We start from the raw sequence: 22,003 nt of genomic DNA on the forward strand, positions 1-22,003 counted from the left end.
ATTAATTGTCACTTAGATCTCATTCCTAAAACGACATTTTGTAGGGCATAATTTATTTTGTTGTAATTTTTCTGGCTATTTATGTTGTTATTTCTGAAAACATTATTTGTATATAAATATTTCTGAAGTTATTTGTTATTAGTACCGATTAAAAACAGCTCACGTAGGAAGGCCGAGTTGTGCATATTTTGTAGTCATGTGCAGAGAGGTACACAGAAAAGCGCAGTATTCTTAAATTTCATAATTTCTGTTAAATAGTGTCGAGTTAAATATAACCTCATAGGCGTCGTTATTTATGAATGTTAATGCCATAACATGTCGCTATTTGGTCATTGGTAAGTAATAAAATTAATAATTACGAGTAGGTTTATATAAAATTATTCATGCAATAGTTAAGACGCTCAATAACTCGCGCCATTGTCTAGTTAACATTTAAATAAAAAAATATGAAAATGCAACTAAAAAAAGTACAATTCGGAAAACTCAATTACGTGTGAAATTTCAACTGTCCGCTATTATTTTTTACCTAATTACTAACTAAAAGTAATGACCGAAAAATCAAAGCCCACAAAAGTTAAAAGAGAAGAAACAGACAAAACTAATTTTTCAAGACTGTTATTTTCGGGTTTTGAATTTCTTATTTGGATTGTGCAATAATTTTGGTAGACCTGTACTTTTGTGTAAGCTGCGATTTAATCCCTTTTATTTTTGGAATCCGTTTGCTAATTCGAATAGCGAATAATTTTATGTCATTAATTGTCATTTAGATCTCATTCCTAGAACGAACTGTTGTAGGGCATAATATATTATGTTGAGATTTGTCTGGCTATTTATTTGTTATTAGTACCAATTAAAAACAGCTCACGTAGGAAAGCGGAGTGCTGCAGATATTGTAGTAAATTTCATAAATCCTGTTAAATAGTGTTGAGTTAAATATAACCTCATAGGCGTCGCTATTTATCGCATAAAATATCGCTATTTGGTCATGGGTAAATAATAAAATTAATAATTACAATTATATTTATATTTCGTAAATAAAATAATTCATGCAATCATTAAGTCGCTGAATAACTCGCGTCAGTGTCTAGTTGACATTTAAATTATAAAATACTAAACTATAATTATAAAATGTACAATTCTAAAAATCCAATTATAAACAAAATTCGTCTGGGGATATCAACGGAATCAGTTCAGGAACTGTTTCTATTAGAGGCACTGACTGTTCATACAAAGCATTGTATAATTCTTTTGTGTTGTTCCACGGCGAATACGAAAAATTGGGAGTTTCGTACATACAACTTGGAAGGCTTTGGTTGCTCGATATATATGGGCCGCCAGAAACTTCACATTCATCCCTTGGCTTTTTTGATTTATTCCCTGATTTTTGGTACGGTGCATGTAAAAGGTTATGTAGATCTTCAGACTTCCATTGTGTATCGCGATGTGAAAAATCTAGAGATTTTTCTTCATCCGATGAAGGGACAAAGTTTGAGAAATAATTTGCAATGTGAGCCGCCGAATGCTTTTTTATATCAGACTCGCAAGTACCTCTCAGCTGTTTTCTCTTCTCCTTCATTCGTCGATTTTGAAACCAAATTTTTATTGTTCTTTCTTCTATGCCGAATTGTACGGCTAGTAGTTTACGGTTGCTAGCTGCAATGAAGCGTTCCTTTTTGAAGTAGTTTTCAAACGTTAGTAGCTGCTGCGATGTAAACTCGGTCCGTTTCTTGCGCTTCTTGGTTATTCCGCTATTCTGCGGTGAAATTGCAAACTCCATTTTGTCCAAAGCGTTTCCTGAAGTAGACGCGTTTTGACCTTCGTCACTGGGAATTTCTACTCGTGCTATATCCATTTCGCTTCTGCAAATGATTCCTGACGTATGTGATTGACTCACAAGAATTGTTTATTTATAGAAGGAATAGGCCACACCCAGTAGTAGTTTTATTGGATAATGCGAACTATTGATAGTCATTAGAGTGTTTCTTAAGCTGGTACAGCTACCTGCTTCAATGTAGCACCTAATTGTCATTAATTGTCACTTAGATCTCATTCCTAAAACGACATTTTGTAGGGCATAATTTATTTTGTTGTAATTTTTCTGGCTATTTATGTTGTTATTTCTGAAAACATTATTTGTATATAAATATTTCTGAAGTTATTTGTTATTAGTACCGATTAAAAACAGCTCGGGTAGGAAGGCCGAGTTGTGCAGATTTTGTAGTCATGTGCAGAGAGGTACACAGAAAAGCGCAGTATTCTTAAATTTCATAAATTCTGTTAAATAGTGTCGAGTTAAATATATCCTCATAGGCGTCGTTATTTATGAATGTTAATGCCATAACATGTCGCTATTTGGTCATTGGTAAGTAATAAAATTAATAATTACGAGTAGGTTTATATAAAATTATTCATGCAATAGTTAAGACGCTCAATAACTCGCGCCATTGTCTAGTTAACATTCAAATAAAAAAATATGAAAATGCAACTAAAAAAGTACAATTCGGAAAACTCAATTACGTGTGAAATTTCAACTGTCCGCTATTATTTTTTACCTAATTACTAATTTCTAACTAAAAGTAATGACCGAAAAATCAAAGCCCACAAAAGTTGAAAGAGAAGAAACAGACAAAACTAATTTTTCAAGACTGTTATTTTCGGGTTTTGAATTTCTTATTTGGATTGTGCAATAATTTTGGTAGACCTGTACTTTTGTGTAAGCTGCGATTTAATCCCTTTTATTGTTGGAATCCGTTTAATAATTCGAATAGCGAATAATTTTATGTCATTAATGGTCAATTAGATCTCATTCCTAGAACGAACTGTTGTAGGGCATAATATATTATGTTGTGATTTGCCTGGCTATTTATTTGTTATTGTTATGACCGAAAAATCAAAGCCCACAAAAGTTAAAAGAGAAGAAACAGACAAAACTAATTTTTCAAGACTGTTATTTTCGGGTTTTGAATTTCTTATTTGGATTGTGCAATAATTTTGGTAGACCTGTACTTTTGTGTAAGCTGCGATTTAATCCCTTTTATTTTTGGAATCCGTTTGCTAATTCGAATAGCGAATAATTTTATGTCATTAATTGTCATTTAGATCTCATTCCTAGAACGAACTGTTGTAGGGCATAATATATTATGTTGAGATTTGTCTGGCTATTTATTTGTTATTAGTACCAATTAAAAACAGCTCACGTAGGAAAGCGGAGTGCTGCAGATATTGTAGTAAATTTCATAAATCCTGTTAAATAGTGTTGAGTTAAATATAACCTCATAGGCGTCGCTATTTATCGCATAAAATATCGCTATTTGGTCATGGGTAAATAATAAAATTAATAATTACAATTATATTTATATTTCGTAAATAAAATAATTCATGCAATCATTAAGTCGCTGAATAACTCGCGTCAGTGTCTAGTTGACATTTAAATTATAAAATACTAAACTATAATTATAAAATGTACAATTCTAAAAATCCAATTATAAACAAAATTCGTCTGGGGATATCAACGGAATCAGTTCAGGAACTGTTTCTATTAGAGGCACTGACTGTTCATACAAAGCATTGTATAATTCTTTTGTGTTGTTCCACGGCGAATACGAAAAATTGGGAGTTTCGTACATACAACTTGGAAGGCTTTGGTTGCTCGATATATATGGGCCGCCAGAAACTTCACATTCATCCCTTGGCTTTTTTGATTTATTCCCTGATTTTTGGTACGGTGCATGTAAAAGGTTATGTAGATCTTCAGACTTCCATTGTGTATCGCGATGTGAAAAATCTAGAGATTTTTCTTCATCCGATGAAGGGACAAAGTTTGAGAAATAATTTGCAATGTGAGCCGCCGAATGCTTTTTTATATCAGACTCGCAAGTACCTCTCAGCTGTTTTCTCTTCTCCTTCATTCGTCGATTTTGAAACCAAATTTTTATTGTTCTTTCTTCTATGCCGAATTGTACGGCTAGTAGTTTACGGTTGCTAGCTGCAATGAAGCGTTCCTTTTTGAAGTAGTTTTCAAACGTTAGTAGCTGCTGCGATGTAAACTCGGTCCGTTTCTTGCGCTTCTTGGTTATTCCGCTATTCTGCGGTGAAATTGCAAACTCCATTTTGTCCAAAGCGTTTCCTGAAGTAGACGCGTTTTGACCTTCGTCACTGGGAATTTCTACTCGTGCTATATCCATTTCGCTTCTGCAAATGATTCCTGACGTATGTGATTGACTCACAAGAATTGTTTATTTATAGAAGGAATAGGCCACACCCAGTAGTAGTTTTATTGGATAATGCGAACTATTGATAGTCATTAGAGTGTTTCTTAAGCTGGTACAGCTACCTGCTTCAATGTACCACCTAATTGTCATTAATTGTCACTTAGATCTCATTCCTAAAACGACATTTTGTAGGGCATAATTTATTTTGTTGTAATTTTTCTGGCTATTTATGTTGTTATTTCTGAAAACATTATTTGTATATAAATATTTCTGAAGTTATTTGTTATTAGTACCGATTAAAAACAGCTCGGGTAGGAAGGCCGAGTTGTGCAGATTTTGTAGTCATGTGCAGAGAGGTACACAGAAAAGCGCAGTATTCTTAAATTTCATAAATTCTGTTAAATAGTGTCGAGTTAAATATATCCTCATAGGCGTCGTTATTTATGAATGTTAATGCCATAACATGTCGCTATTTGGTCATTGGTAAGTAATAAAATTAATAATTACGAGTAGGTTTATATAAAATTATTCATGCAATAGTTAAGACGCTCAATAACTCGCGCCATTGTCTAGTTAACATTCAAATAAAAAAATATGAAAATGCAACTAAAAAAGTACAATTCGGAAAACTCAATTACGTGTGAAATTTCAACTGTCCGCTATTATTTTTTACCTAATTACTAACTAAAAGTAATGACCGAAAAATCAAAGCCCACAAAAGTTAAAAGAGAAGAAACAGACAAAACTAATTTTTCAAGACTGTTATTTTCGGGTTTTGAATTTCTTATTTGGATTGTGCAATAATTTTGGTAGACCTGTACTTTTGTGTAAGCTGCGATTTAATCCCTTTTATTTTTGGAATCCGTTTGCTAATTCGAATAGCGAATAATTTTATGTCATTAATTGTCATTTAGATCTCATTCCTAGAACGAACTGTTGTAGGGCATAATATATTATGTTGAGATTTGTCTGGCTATTTATTTGTTATTAGTACCAATTAAAAACAGCTCACGTAGGAAAGCGGAGTGCTGCAGATATTGTAGTAAATTTCATAAATCCTGTTAAATAGTGTTGAGTTAAATATAACCTCATAGGCGTCGCTATTTATCGCATAAAATATCGCTATTTGGTCATGGGTAAATAATAAAATTAATAATTACAATTATATTTATATTTCGTAAATAAAATAATTCATGCAATCATTAAGTCGCTGAATAACTCGCGTCAGTGTCTAGTTGACATTTAAATTATAAAATACTAAACTATAATTATAAAATGTACAATTCTAAAAATCCAATTATAAACAAAATTCGTCTGGGGATATCAACGGAATCAGTTCAGGAACTGTTTCTATTAGAGGCACTGACTGTTCATACAAAGCATTGTATAATTCTTTTGTGTTGTTCCACGGCGAATACGAAAAATTGGGAGTTTCGTACATACAACTTGGAAGGCTTTGGTTGCTCGATATATATGGGCCGCCAGAAACTTCACATTCATCCCTTGGCTTTTTTGATTTATTCCCTGATTTTTGGTACGGTGCATGTAAAAGGTTATGTAGATCTTCAGACTTCCATTGTGTATCGCGATGTGAAAAATCTAGAGATTTTTCTTCATCCGATGAAGGGACAAAGTTTGAGAAATAATTTGCAATGTGAGCCGCCGAATGCTTTTTTATATCAGACTCGCAAGTACCTCTCAGCTGTTTTCTCTTCTCCTTCATTCGTCGATTTTGAAACCAAATTTTTATTGTTCTTTCTTCTATGCCGAATTGTACGGCTAGTAGTTTACGGTTGCTAGCTGCAATGAAGCGTTCCTTTTTGAAGTAGTTTTCAAACGTTAGTAGCTGCTGCGATGTAAACTCGGTCCGTTTCTTGCGCTTCTTGGTTATTCCGCTATTCTGCGGTGAAATTGCAAACTCCATTTTGTCCAAAGCGTTTCCTGAAGTAGACGCGTTTTGACCTTCGTCACTGGGAATTTCTACTCGTGCTATATCCATTTCGCTTCTGCAAATGATTCCTGACGTATGTGATTGACTCACAAGAATTGTTTATTTATAGAAGGAATAGGCCACACCCAGTAGTAGTTTTATTGGATAATGCGAACTATTGATAGTCATTAGAGTGTTTCTTAAGCTGGTACAGCTACCTGCTTCAATGTAGCACCTAATTGTCATTAATTGTCACTTAGATCTCATTCCTAAAACGACATTTTGTAGGGCATAATTTATTTTGTTGTAATTTTTCTGGCTATTTATGTTGTTATTTCTGAAAACATTATTTGTATATAAATATTTCTGAAGTTATTTGTTATTAGTACCGATTAAAAACAGCTCGGGTAGGAAGGCCGAGTTGTGCAGATTTTGTAGTCATGTGCAGAGAGGTACACAGAAAAGCGCAGTATTCTTAAATTTCATAAATTCTGTTAAATAGTGTCGAGTTAAATATATCCTCATAGGCGTCGTTATTTATGAATGTTAATGCCATAACATGTCGCTATTTGGTCATTGGTAAGTAATAAAATTAATAATTACGAGTAGGTTTATATAAAATTATTCATGCAATAGTTAAGACGCTCAATAACTCGCGCCATTGTCTAGTTAACATTCAAATAAAAAAATATGAAAATGCAACTAAAAAAGTACAATTCGGAAAACTCAATTACGTGTGAAATTTCAACTGTCCGCTATTATTTTTTACCTAATTACTAATTTCTAACTAAAAGTAATGACCGAAAAATCAAAGCCCACAAAAGTTGAAAGAGAAGAAACAGACAAAACTAATTTTTCAAGACTGTTATTTTCGGGTTTTGAATTTCTTATTTGGATTGTGCAATAATTTTGGTAGACCTGTACTTTTGTGTAAGCTGCGATTTAATCCCTTTTATTGTTGGAATCCGTTTAATAATTCGAATAGCGAATAATTTTATGTCATTAATGGTCAATTAGATCTCATTCCTAGAACGAACTGTTGTAGGGCATAATATATTATGTTGTGATTTGCCTGGCTATTTATTTGTTATTAGTACCGATTAAAAACAGTTCACGTAGGAAAGCGGAGTGCTGCAGATATTGTAGTCATGTGCAGAGAAGTACACAGAAAAGTGCAGTATTCTTAAATTTCATAAATCCTGTTAAATAGTGTCGAGTTAAATATAACCTCATAGGCGTCGCTATTTGTCGCATAAAATATCGCTATTTGGTCATGGGTAAATAATAAAATTAATAATTACAATTATATTTATATTTCGTAAATAAAATAATTCATGCAATCATTAAGACGCTGAATAACTCGCGTCAGTGTCTAGTTGACATTTAAATTATAAAATACTAAACTATAATTATAAAATGTACAATTCTAAAAATCCAATTATAAACAAAATTCGTCTGGGGATATCAACGGAATCAGTTCAGGAACTGTTTCTATTAGAGGCACTGACTGTTCATACAAAGCATTGTATAATTCTTTTGTGTTGTTCCACGGCGAATACGAAAAATTGGGAGTTTCGTACATACAACTTGGAAGGCTTTGGTTGCTCGATATATATGGGCCGCCAGAAACTTCACATTCATCCCTTGGCTTTTTTGATTTATTCCCTGATTTTTGGTACGGTGCATGTAAAAGGTTATGTAGATCTTCAGACTTCCATTGTGTATCGCGATGTGAAAAATCTAGAGATTTTTCTTCATCCGATGAAGGGACAAAGTTTGAGAAATAATTTGCAATGTGAGCCGCCGAATGCTTTTGTATATCAGACTCGCAAGTACCTCTCAGCTGTTTTCTCTTCTCCTTCATTCGTCGATTTTGAAACCAAATTTTTATTGTTCTTTCTTCTATGCCGAATTGTACGGCTAGTAGTTTACGGTTGCTAGCTGCAATGAAGCGTTCCTTTTTGAAGTAGTTTTCAAACGTTAGTAGCTGCTGCGATGTAAACTCGGTCCGTTTCTTGCGCTTCTTGGTTATTCCGCTATTCTGCGGTGAAATTGCAAACTCCATTTTGTCCAAAGCGTTTCCTGAAGTAGACGCGTTTTGACCTTCGTCACTGGGAATTTCTACTCGTGCTATATCCATTTCGCTTCTGCAAATGATTCCTGACGAATGTGATTGACTCACAAGAATTGTTTATTTATAGAAGGAATAGGCCACACCCAGTAGTAGTTTTATTGGATAATGCGAACTATTGATAGTCATTAGAGTGTTTCTTAAGCTGGTACAGCTACCTGCTTCAATGTAGCACCTAATTGTCATTAATTGTCACTTAGATCTCATTCCTAAAACGACATTTTGTAGGGCATAATTTATTTTGTTGTAATTTTTCTGGCTATTTATGTTGTTATTTCTGAAAACATTATTTGTATATAAATATTTCTGAAGTTATTTGTTATTAGTACCGATTAAAAACAGCTCGGGTAGGAAGGCCGAGTTGTGCAGATTTTGTAGTCATGTGCAGAGAGGTACACAGAAAAGCGCAGTATTCTTAAATTTCATAAATTCTGTTAAATAGTGTCGAGTTAAATATATTCTCATAGGCGTCGTTATTTATGAATGTTAATGCCATAACATGTCGCTATTTGGTCATTGGTAAGTAATAAAATTAATAATTACGAGTAGGTTTATATAAAATTATTCATGCAATAGTTAAGACGCTCAATAACTCGCGCCATTGTCTAGTTAACATTTAAATAAAAAAATATGAAAATGCAACTAAAAAAAGTACAATTCGGAAAACTCAATTACGTGTGAAATTTCAACTGTCCGCTATTATTTTTTACCTAATTACTAACTAAAAGTAATGACCGAAAAATCAAAGCCCACAAAAGTTAAAAGAGAAGAAACAGACAAAACTAATTTTTCAAGACTGTTATTTTCGGGTTTTGAATTTCTTATTTGGATTGTGCAATAATTTTGGTAGACCTGTACTTTTGTGTAAGCTGCGATTTAATCCCTTTTATTTTTGGAATCCGTTTGCTAATTCGAATAGCGAATAATTTTATGTCATTAATTGTCATTTAGATCTCATTCCTAGAACGAACTGTTGTAGGGCATAATATATTATGTTGAGATTTGTCTGGCTATTTATTTGTTATTAGTACCAATTAAAAACAGCTCACGTAGGAAAGCGGAGTGCTGCAGATATTGTAGTAAATTTCATAAATCCTGTTAAATAGTGTTGAGTTAAATATAACCTCATAGGCGTCGCTATTTATCGCATAAAATATCGCTATTTGGTCATGGGTAAATAATAAAATTAATAATTACAATTATATTTATATTTCGTAAATAAAATAATTCATGCAATCATTAAGTCGCTGAATAACTCGCGTCAGTGTCTAGTTGACATTTAAATTATAAAATACTAAACTATAATTATAAAATGTACAATTCTAAAAATCCAATTATAAACAAAATTCGTCTGGGGATATCAACGGAATCAGTTCAGGAACTGTTTCTATTAGAGGCACTGACTGTTCATACAAAGCATTGTATAATTCTTTTGTGTTGTTCCACGGCGAATACGAAAAATTGGGAGTTTCGTACATACAACTTGGAAGGCTTTGGTTGCTCGATATATATGGGCCGCCAGAAACTTCACATTCATCCCTTGGCTTTTTTGATTTATTCCCTGATTTTTGGTACGGTGCATGTAAAAGGTTATGTAGATCTTCAGACTTCCATTGTGTATCGCGATGTGAAAAATCTAGAGATTTTTCTTCATCCGATGAAGGGACAAAGTTTGAGAAATAATTTGCAATGTGAGCCGCCGAATGCTTTTGTATATCAGACTCGCAAGTACCTCTCAGCTGTTTTCTCTTCTCCTTCATTCGTCGATTTTGAAACCAAATTTTTATTGTTCTTTCTTCTATGCCGAATTGTACGGCTAGTAGTTTACGGTTGCTAGCTGCAATGAAGCGTTCCTTTTTGAAGTAGTTTTCAAACGTTAGTAGCTGCTGCGATGTAAACTCGGTCCGTTTCTTGCGCTTCTTGGTTATTCCGCTATTCTGCGGTGAAATTGCAAACTCCATTTTGTCCAAAGCGTTTCCTGAAGTAGACGCGTTTTGACCTTCGTCACTGGGAATTTCTACTCGTGCTATATCCATTTCGCTTCTGCAAATGATTCCTGACGTATGTGATTGACTCACAAGAATTGTTTATTTATAGAAGGAATAGGCCACACCCAGTAGTAGTTTTATTGCATAATACGAACTATTGATAGTCATTACAGTGTTTCTTAAGCTGGTACAGCTACCTGCTTCAATGTAGCACCTAATTGTCATTAATTGTCACTTAGATCTCATTCCTAAAACGACATTTTGTAGGGCATAATTTATTTTGTTGTAATTTTTCTGGCTATTTATGTTGTTATTTCTGAAAACATTATTTGTATATAAATATTTCTGAAGTTATTTGTTATTAGTACCGATTAAAAACAGCTCGGGTAGGAAGGCCGAGTTGTGCAGATTTTGTAGTCATGTGCAGAGAGGTACACAGAAAAGCGCAGTATTCTTAAATTTCATAAATTCTGTTAAATAGTGTCGAGTTAAATATATCCTCATAGGCGTCGTTATTTATGAATGTTAATGCCATAACATGTCGCTATTTGGTCATTGGTAAGTAATAAAATTAATAATTACGAGTAGGTTTATATAAAATTATTCATGCAATAGTTAAGACGCTCAATAACTCGCGCCATTGTCTAGTTAACATTCAAATAAAAAAATATGAAAATGCAACTAAAAAAGTACAATTCGGAAAACTCAATTACGTGTGAAATTTCAACTGTCCGCTATTATTTTTTACCTAATTACTAATTTCTAACTAAAAGTAATGACCGAAAAATCAAAGCCCACAAAAGTTGAAAGAGAAGAAACAGACAAAACTAATTTTTCAAGACTGTTATTTTCGGGTTTTGAATTTCTTATTTGGATTGTGCAATAATTTTGGTAGACCTGTACTTTTGTGTAAGCTGCGATTTAATCCCTTTTATTGTTGGAATCCGTTTAATAATTCGAATAGCGAATAATTTTATGTCATTAATGGTCAATTAGATCTCATTCCTAGAACGAACTGTTGTAGGGCATAATATATTATGTTGTGATTTGCCTGGCTATTTATTTGTTATTAGTACCGATTAAAAACAGTTCACGTAGGAAAGCGGAGTGCTGCAGATATTGTAGTCATGTGCAGAGAAGTACACAGAAAAGTGCAGTATTCTTAAATTTCATAAATCCTGTTAAATAGTGTCGAGTTAAATATAACCTCATAGGCGTCGCTATTTGTCGCATAAAATATCGCTATTTGGTCATGGGTAAATAATAAAATTAATAATTACAATTATATTTATATTTCGTAAATAAAATAATTCATGCAATCATTAAGACGCTGAATAACTCGCGTCAGTGTCTAGTTGACATTTAAATTATAAAATACTAAACTATAATTATAAAATGTACAATTCTAAAAATCCAATTATAAACAAAATTCGTCTAAGGATATCAACGGAATCAGTTCAGGAACTGTTTCTATTAGAGGCACTGACTGTTCATACAAAGCATTGTATAATTCTTTTGTGTTGTTCCACGGCGAATACGAAAAATTGGGAGTTTCGTACATACAACTTGGAAGGCTTTGGTTGCTCGATATATATGGGCCGCCAGAAACTTCACATTCATCCCTCGGCTTTTTTGATTTATTCCCTGATTTTTGGTACGGTGCATGTAAAAGGTTATGCAGATCTTCAGACTTCCATTGTGTATCGCGATGTGAAAAATCTAGAGATTTTTCTTCATCCGATGAAGGGACAAAGTTTGAGAAATAATTTAGTTAAAAGAGAAGAAACAGACAAAACTAATTTTTCAAGACTGTTATTTTCGGGTTTTGAATTTCTTATTTGGATTGTGCAATAATTTTGGTAGACCTGTACTTTTGTGTAAGCTGCGATTTAATCCCTTTTATTTTTGGAATCCGTTTGCTAATTCGAATAGCGAATAATTTTATGTCATTAAATGTCATTTAGATCTCATTCCTAGAACGAACTGTTGTAGGGCATAATATATTATGTTGAGATTTGCCTGGCTATTTATTTGTTATTAGTACCAATTAAAAACAGCTCACGTAGGAAAGCGGAGTGCTGCAGATATTGTAGTCTTAAATTTCATAATTTCTGTTAAATAGTGTCGAGTTAAATATAACCTCATAGGCATCGTTATTTATGAATGTTAATGCCATAACATGTCGCTATTTGGTCATTGGTAAGTAATAAAATTAATAATTACGAGTAGGTTTATATAAAATTATTCATGCAATAGTTAAGACGCTCAATAACTCGCGCCATTGTCTAGTTAACATTTAAATAAAAAAATATGAAAATGCAACTAAAAAAAGTACAATTCGGAAAACTCAATTACGTGTGAAATTTCAACTGTCCGCTATTATTTTTTACCTAATTACTAACTATTGTGCAATAATTTTGGTAGACCTGTACTTTTGTGTAAGCTGCGATTTAATCCCTTTTATTTTTGGAATCCGTTTGCTAATTCGAATAGCGAATAATTTTATGTCATTAATTGTCATTTAGATCTCATTCCTAGAACGAACTGTTGTAGGGCATAATATATTATGTTGAGATTTGCCTGGCTATTTATTTGTTATTAGTACCAATTAAAAACAGCTCACGTAGGAAAGCGGAGTGCTGCAGATATTGTAGTCTTAAATTTCATAAATCCTGTTAAATAGTGTCGAGTTAAATATAACCTCATAGGCGTCGCTATTTATCGCATAAAATATCGCTATTTGGTCATGGGTAAATAATAAAATTAATAATTACAATTATATTTATATTTCGTAAATAAAATAATTCATGCAATCATTAAGACGCTGAATAACTCGCGTCAGTGTCTAGTTGACATTTAAATTATAAAATACTAAACTATAATTATAAAATGTACAATTCTAAAAATCCAATTATAAACAAAATTCGTCTGGGGATATCAACGGAATCAGTTCAGGAACTGTTTCTATTAGAGGCACTGACTGTTCATACAAAGCATTGTATAATTCTTTTGTGTTGTTCCACGGCGAATACGAAAAATTGGGAGTTTCGTACATACAACTTGGAAGGCTTTGGTTGCTCGATATATATGGGCCGCCAGAAACTTCACATTCATCCCTCGGCTTTTTTGATTTATTCCCTGATTTTTGGTACGGTGCATGTAAAAGGTTATGTAGATCTTCAGACTTCCATTGTGTATCGCGATGTGAAAAATCTAGAGATTTTTCTTCATCCGATGAAGGGACAAAGTTTGAGAAATAATTTGCAATGTGAGCCGCCGAATGCTTTTGTATATCAGACTCGCAAGTACCTCTCAGCTGTTTTCTCTTCTCCTTCATTCGTCGATTTTGAAACCAAATTTTTATTGTTCTTTCTTCTATGCCGAATTGTACGGCTAGTAGTTTACGGTTGCTAGCTGCAATGAAGCGTTCCTTTTTGAAGTAGTTTTCAAACGTTAGTAGCTGCTGCGATGTAAACTCGGTCCGTTTCTTGCGCTTCTTGGTTATTCCGCTATTCTGCGGTGAAATTGCAAACTCCATTTTGTCCAAAGCGTTTCCTGAAGTAGACGCGTTTTGACCTTCGTCACTGGGAATTTCTACTCGTGCTATATCCATTTCGCTTCTGCAAATGATTCCTGACGTATGTGATTGACTCACAAGAATTGTTTATTTATAGAAGGAATAGGCCACACCCAGTAGTAGTTTTATTGGATAATGCGAACTATTGATAGTCATTAGAGTGTTTCCTAAGCTGGTACAGCTACCTGCTTCAATGTAGCACCTAATTGTCATTAATTGTCACTTAGATCTCATTCCTAAAACGACATTTTGTAGGGCATAATTTATTTTGTTGTAATTTTTCTGGCTATTTATGTTGTTATTTCTGAAAACATTATTTGTATATAAATATTTCTGAAGTTATTTGTTATTAGTACCGATTAAAAACAGCTCGGGTAGGAAGGCCGAGTTGTGCAGATTTTGTAGTCATGTGCAGAGAGGTACACAGAAAAGCGCAGTATTCTTAAATTTCATAAATTCTGTTAAATAGTGTCGAGTTAAATATATCCTCATAGGCGTCGTTATTTATGAATGTTAATGCCATAACATGTCGCTATTGGGTCATTGGTAAGTAATAAAATTAATAATTAAGAGTAGGTTTATATAAAATTATTCATGCAATAGTTAAGACGCTCAATAACTCGCGCCATTGTCTAGTTAACATTTAAATAAAAAAATATGAAAATGCAACTAAAAAAAGTACAATTCGGAAAACTCAATTACGTGTGAAATTTCAACTGTCCGCTATTATTTTTTACCTAATTACTAACTAAAAGTAATGACCGAAAAATCAAAGCCCACAAAAGTTAAAAGAGAAAAAACAGACAAAACTAATTTTTCAAGACTGTTATTTTCGGGTTTTGAATTTCTTATTTGGATTGTGCAATAATTTTGGTAGACCTGTACTTTTGTGTAAGCTGCGATTTAATCCCTTTTATTTTTGGAATCCGTTTGCTAATTCGAATAGCGAATAATTTTATGTCATTAATTGTCATTTAGATCTCATTCCTAGAACGAACTGTTGTAGGGCATAATATATTATGTTGAGATTTGTCTGGCTATTTATTTGTTATTAGTACCAATTAAAAACAGCTCACGTAGGAAAGCGGAGTGCTGCAGATATTGTAGTCTTAAATTTCATAAATCCTGTTAAATAGTGTCGAGTTAAATATAACCTCATAGGCGTCGCTATTTATCGCATAAAATATCGCTATTTGGTCATGGGTAAATAATAAAATTAATAATTACAATTATATTTATATTTCGTAAATAAAATAATTCATGCAATCATTAAGACGCTGAATAACTCGTGTCAGTGTCTAGTTGACATTTAAATTATAAAATACTAAACTATAATTATAAAATGTACAATTCTAAAAATCCAATTATAAACAAAATTCGTCTGGGGATATCAACGGAATCAGTTCAGGAACTGTTTCTATTAGAGGCACTGACTGTTCGTACAAAGCATTGTATAATTCTTTTGTGTTGTTCCACGGCGAATACGAAAAATTGGGAGTTTCGTACATACAACTTGGAAGGCTTTGGTTGCTCGATATATATGGGCCGCCAGAAACTTCACATTCATCCCTCGGCTTTTTTGATTTATTCCCTGATTTTTGGTATGGTGCATGTAAAAGGTTATGTAGATCTTCAGATTTACATTGTGTATCGCGATGTGAAAAATCTAGAGATTTTTCTACATCCGATGAAGGGACAAAGTTTGAGAAATAATTTGCAATGTGAGCCGCCGAATGCTTTTGTATATCAGACTCGCAAGTACCTCTCAGCTGTTTTCTCTTCTCCTTCATTCGTCGATTTTGAAACCAAATTTTTATTGTTCTTTCTTCTATGCCGAATTGTACGGCTAGTAGTTTACGGTTGCTAGCTGCAATGAAGCGTTCCTTTTTGAAGTAGTTTTCAAACGTTAGTAGCTGCTGCGATGTAAACTCGGTCCGTTTCTTGCGCTTCTTGGTTATTCCGCTATTCTGCGGTGAAATTGCAAACTCCATTTTGTCCAAAGCGTTTCCTGAAGTAGTCGCGTTTTGACCTTCGTCACTGGGAATTTCTACTCGTGCTATATCCATTTCGCTTCTGCAAATGATTCCTGATGTATGTGATTGACTCACAAGAATTGTTTATTTATAGAAGGAATAGGCCACACCCAGTAGTAGTTTTATTGGATAATGCGAACTGTTGATAGTCATTAGAGTGTTTCTTAAGCTGGTACAGCTACCTGCTTCAATGTACCACCTAATTGTCATTAATTGTCAATTAGATCTCATTCCTAAAACGACTTTTTGTAGGGCATAATTTATTTTGTTGTAATTTTTCTGGCTATTTATGTTGTTATTTCTGAAGACATTATTTGTATATAAATATTTCTGAAGTTATTTGTTATTAGTTCCGATTAAAAACAGCTCACGTAGGAAGGCCGAGTTGTGCATATTTTGTAGTCATGTGCAGAGAGGTACACAGAAAAGCGCAGTATTCTTAAATTTCATAATTTCTGTTAAATAGTGTCGAGTTAAATATAACCTCATAGGCGTCGTTATTTATGAATGATAATGCCATAACATGTCGCTATTTGGTCCTTGGTAAGTAATAAAATTAATAATTACGAGTAGGTTTATATAAAATTATTCATGCAATAGTTAAGACGCTCAATAACTCGCGCCATTGTCTAGTTAACATTTAAATAAAAAAATATGAAAATGCAACTAAAAAAAGTACAATTCGGAAAACTCAATTACGTGTGAAATTTCAACTGTCCGCTATTATTTTTTACCTAATTACTAACTAAAAGTAATGACCGAAAAATCAAAGCCCACAAAAGTTGAAAGAGAAGAAACAGACAAAACTAATTTTTCAAGACTGTTATTTTCGGGTTTTGAATTTCTTATTTGGATTGTGCAATAATTTTGGTAGACCTGTACTTTTGTGTAAGCTGCGATTTAATCCCTTTTATTGTTGGAATCCGTTTAATAATTCGAATAGCGAATAATTTTATGTCATTAATGGTCAATTAGATCTCATTCCTAGAACGAACTGTTGTAGGGCATAATATATTATGTTGTGATTTGCCTGGCTATTTATTTGTTATTAGTACCGATTAAAAACAGTTCACGTAGGAAAGCGGAGTGCTGCAGATATTGTAGTCATGTGCAGAGAAGTACACAGAAAAGTGCAGTATTCTTAAATTTCATAAATCCTGTTAAATAGTGTCGAGTTAAATATAACCTCATAGGCGTCGCTATTTGTCGCATAAAATATCGCTATTTGGTCATGGGTAAATAATAAAATTAATAATTACAATTATATTTATATTTCGTAAATAAAATAATTCATGCAATCATTAAGACGCTGAATAACTCGCGTCAGTGTCTAGTTGACATTTAAATTATAAAATACTAAACTATAATTATAAAATGTACAATTCTAAAAATCCAATTATAAACAAAATTCGTCTAAGGATATCAACGGAATCAGTTCAGGAACTGTTTCTATTAGAGGCACTGACTGTTCATACAAAGCATTGTATAATTCTTTTGTGTTGTTCCACGGCGAATACGAAAAATTGGGAGTTTCGTACATACAACTTGGAAGGCTTTGGTTGCTCGATATATATGGGCCGCCAGAAACTTCACATTCATCCCTCGGCTTTTTTGATTTATTCCCTGATTTTTGGTACGGTGCATGTAAAAGGTTATGCAGATCTTCAGACTTCCATTGTGTATCGCGATGTGAAAAATCTAGAGATTTTTCTTCATCCGATGAAGGGACAAAGTTTGAGAAATAATTTAGTTAAAAGAGAAGAAACAGACAAAACTAATTTTTCAAGACTGTTATTTTCGGGTTTTGAATTTCTTATTTGGATTGTGCAATAATTTTGGTAGACCTGTACTTTTGTGTAAGCTGCGATTTAATCCCTTTTATTTTTGGAATCCGTTTGCTAATTCGAATAGCGAATAATTTTATGTCATTAAATGTCATTTAGATCTCATTCCTAGAACGAACTGTTGTAGGGCATAATATATTATGTTGAGATTTGCCTGGCTATTTATTTGTTATTAGTACCAATTAAAAACAGCTCACGTAGGAAAGCGGAGTGCTGCAGATATTGTAGTCTTAAATTTCATAATTTCTGTTAAATAGTGTCGAGTTAAATATAACCTCATAGGCATCGTTATTTATGAATGTTAATGCCATAACATGTCGCTATTTGGTCATTGGTAAGTAATAAAATTAATAATTACGAGTAGGTTTATATAAAATTATTCATGCAATAGTTAAGACGCTCAATAACTCGCGCCATTGTCTAGTTAACATTTAAATAAAAAAATATGAAAATGCAACTAAAAAAAGTACAATTCGGAAAACTCAATTACGTGTGAAATTTCAACTGTCCGCTATTATTTTTTACCTAATTACTAACTAAAAGTAATGACCGAAAAATCAAAGCCCACAAAAGTTGAAAGAGAAGAAACAGACAAAACTAATTTTTCAAGACTGTTATTTTCGGGTTTTGAATTTCTTATTTGGATTGTGCAATAATTTTGGTAGACCTGTACTTTTGTGTAAGCTGCGATTTAATCCCTTTTATTGTTGGAATCCGTTTAATAATTCGAATAGCGAATAATTTTATGTCATTAATGGTCAATTAGATCTCATTCCTAGAACGAACTGTTGTAGGGCATAATATATTATGTTGTGATTTGCCTGGCTATTTATTTGTTATTAGTACCGATTAAAAACAGTTCACGTAGGAAAGCGGAGTGCTGCAGATATTGTAGTCATGTGCAGAGAAGTACACAGAAAAGTGCAGTATTCTTAAATTTCATAAATCCTGTTAAATAGTGTCGAGTTAAATATAACCTCATAGGCGTCGCTATTTGTCGCATAAAATATCGCTATTTGGTCATGGGTAAATAATAAAATTAATAATTACAATTATATTTATATTTCGTAAATAAAATAATTCATGCAATCATTAAGACGCTGAATAACTCGCGTCAGTGTCTAGTTGACATTTAAATTATAAAATACTAAACTATAATTATAAAATGTACAATTCTAAAAATCCAATTATAAACAAAATTCGTCTAAGGATATCAACGGAATCAGTTCAGGAACTGTTTCTATTAGAGGCACTGACTGTTCATACAAAGCATTGTATAATTCTTTTGTGTTGTTCCACGGCGAATACGAAAAATTGGGAGTTTCGTACATACAACTTGGAAGGCTTTGGTTGCTCGATATATATGGGCCGCCAGAAACTTCACATTCATCCCTCGGCTTTTTTGATTTATTCCCTGATTTTTGGTACGGTGCATGTAAAAGGTTATGCAGATCTTCAGACTTCCATTGTGTATCGCGATGTGAAAAATCTAGAGATTTTTCTTCATCCGATGAAGGGACAAAGTTTGAGAAATAATTTAGTTAAAAGAGAAGAAACAGACAAAACTAATTTTTCAAGACTGTTATTTTCGGGTTTTGAATTTCTTATTTGGATTGTGCAATAATTTTGGTAGACCTGTACTTTTGTGTAAGCTGCGATTTAATCCCTTTTATTTTTGGAATCCGTTTGCTAATTCGAATAGCGAATAATTTTATGTCATTAAATGTCATTTAGATCTCATTCCTAGAACGAACTGTTGTAGGGCATAATATATTATGTTGAGATTTGCCTGGCTATTTATTTGTTATTAGTACCAATTAAAAACAGCTCACGTAGGAAAGCGGAGTGCTGCAGATATTGTAGTCTTAAATTTCATAATTTCTGTTAAATAGTGTCGAGTTAAATATAACCTCATAGGCATCGTTATTTATGAATGTTAATGCCATAACATGTCGCTATTTGGTCATTGGTAAGTAATAAAATTAATAATTACGAGTAGGTTTATATAAAATTATTCATGCAATAGTTAAGACGCTCAATAACTCGCGCCATTGTCTAGTTAACATTTAAATAAAAAAATATGAAAATGCAACTAAAAAAAGTACAATTCGGAAAACTCAATTACGTGTGAAATTTCAACTGTCCGCTATTATTTTTTACCTAATTACTAACTATTGTGCAATAATTTTGGTAGACCTGTACTTTTGTGTAAGCTGCGATTTAATCCCTTTTATTTTTGGAATCCGTTTGCTAATTCGAATAGCGAATAATTTTATGTCATTAATTGTCATTTAGATCTCATTCCTAGAACGAACTGTTGTAGGGCATAATATATTATGTTGAGATTTGCCTGGCTATTTATTTGTTATTAGTACCAATTAAAAACAGCTCACGTAGGAAAGCGGAGTGCTGCAGATATTGTAGTCTTAAATTTCATAAATCCTGTTAAATAGTGTCGAGTTAAATATAACCTCATAGGCGTCGCTATTTATCGCATAAAATATCGCTATTTGGTCATGGGTAAATAATAAAATTAATAATTACAATTATATTTATATTTCGTAAATAAAATAATTCATGCAATCATTAAGACGCTGAATAACTCGCGTCAGTGTCTAGTTGACATTTAAATTATAAAATACTAAACTATAATTATAAAATGTACAATTCTAAAAATCCAATTATAAACAAAATTCGTCTGGGGATATCAACGGAATCAGTTCAGGAACTGTTTCTATTAGAGGCACTGACTGTTCATACAAAGCATTGTATAATTCTTTTGTGTTGTTCCACGGCGAATACGAAAAATTGGGAGTTTCGTACATACAACTTGGAAGGCTTTGGTTGCTCGATATATATGGGCCGCCAGAAACTTCACATTCATCCCTCGGCTTTTTTGATTTATTCCCTGATTTTTGGTATGGTGCATGTAAAAGGTTATGTAGATCTTCAGATTTACATTGTGTATCGCGATGTGAAAAATCTAGAGATTTTTCTACATCCGATGAAGGGACAAAGTTTGAGAAATAATTTGCAATGTGAGCCGCCGAATGCTTTTGTATATCAGACTCGCAAGTACCTCTCAGCTGTTTTCTCTTCTCCTTCATTCGTCGATTTTGAAACCAAATTTTTATTGTTCTTTCTTCTATGCCGAATTGTACGGCTAGTAGTTTACGGTTGCTAGCTGCAATGAAGCGTTCCTTTTTGAAGTAGTTTTCAAACGTTAGTAGCTGCTGCGATGTAAACTCGGTCCGTTTCTTGCGCTTCTTGGTTATTCCGCTATTCTGCGGTGAAATTGCAAACTCCATTTTGTCCAAAGCGTTTCCTGAAGTAGTCGCGTTTTGACCTTCGTCACTGGGAATTTCTACTCGTGCTATATCCATTTCGCTTCTGCAAATGATTCCTGATGTATGTGATTGACTCACAAGAATTGTTTATTTATAGAAGGAATAGGCCACACCCAGTAGTAGTTTTATTGGATAATGCGAACTGTTGATAGTCATTAGAGTGTTTCTTAAGCTGGTACAGCTACCTGCTTCAATGTACCACCTAATTGTCATTAATTGTCAATTAGATCTCATTCCTAAAACGACTTTTTGTAGGGCATAATTTATTTTGTTGTAATTTTTCTGGCTATTTATGTTGTTATTTCTGAAGACATTATTTGTATATAAATATTTCTGAAGTTATTTGTTATTAGTTCCGATTAAAAACAGCTCACGTAGGAAGGCCGAGTTGTGCATATTTTGTAGTCATGTGCAGAGAGGTACACAGAAAAGCGCAGTATTCTTAAATTTCATAATTTCTGTTAAATAGTGTCGAGTTAAATATAACCTCATAGGCGTCGTTATTTATGAATGATAATGCCATAACATGTCGCTATTTGGTCCTTGGTAAGTAATAAAATTAATAATTACGAGTAGGTTTATATAAAATTATTCATGCAATAGTTAAGACGCTCAATAACTCGCGCCATTGTCTAGTTAACATTTAAATAAAAAAATATGAAAATGCAACTAAAAAAAGTACAATTCGGAAAACTCAATTACGTGTGAAATTTCAACTGTCCGCTATTATTTTTTACCTAATTACTAACTAAAAGTAATGACCGAAAAATCAAAGCCCACAAAAGTTGAAAGAGAAGAAACAGACAAAACTAATTTTTCAAGACTGTTATTTTCGGGTTTTGAATTTCTTATTTGGATTGTGCAATAATTTTGGTAGACCTGTACTTTTGTGTAAGCTGCGATTTAATCCCTTTTATTGTTGGAATCCGTTTAATAATTCGA

Source organism: Cylas formicarius, unplaced genomic scaffold (genome assembly GCF_029955315.1).
Source record: "Cylas formicarius isolate icCylForm1 unplaced genomic scaffold, icCylForm1.1 PGA_scaffold_9__14_contigs__length_23061073, whole genome shotgun sequence".
Taxonomy (NCBI): domain Eukaryota; kingdom Metazoa; phylum Arthropoda; class Insecta; order Coleoptera; family Brentidae; genus Cylas; species Cylas formicarius.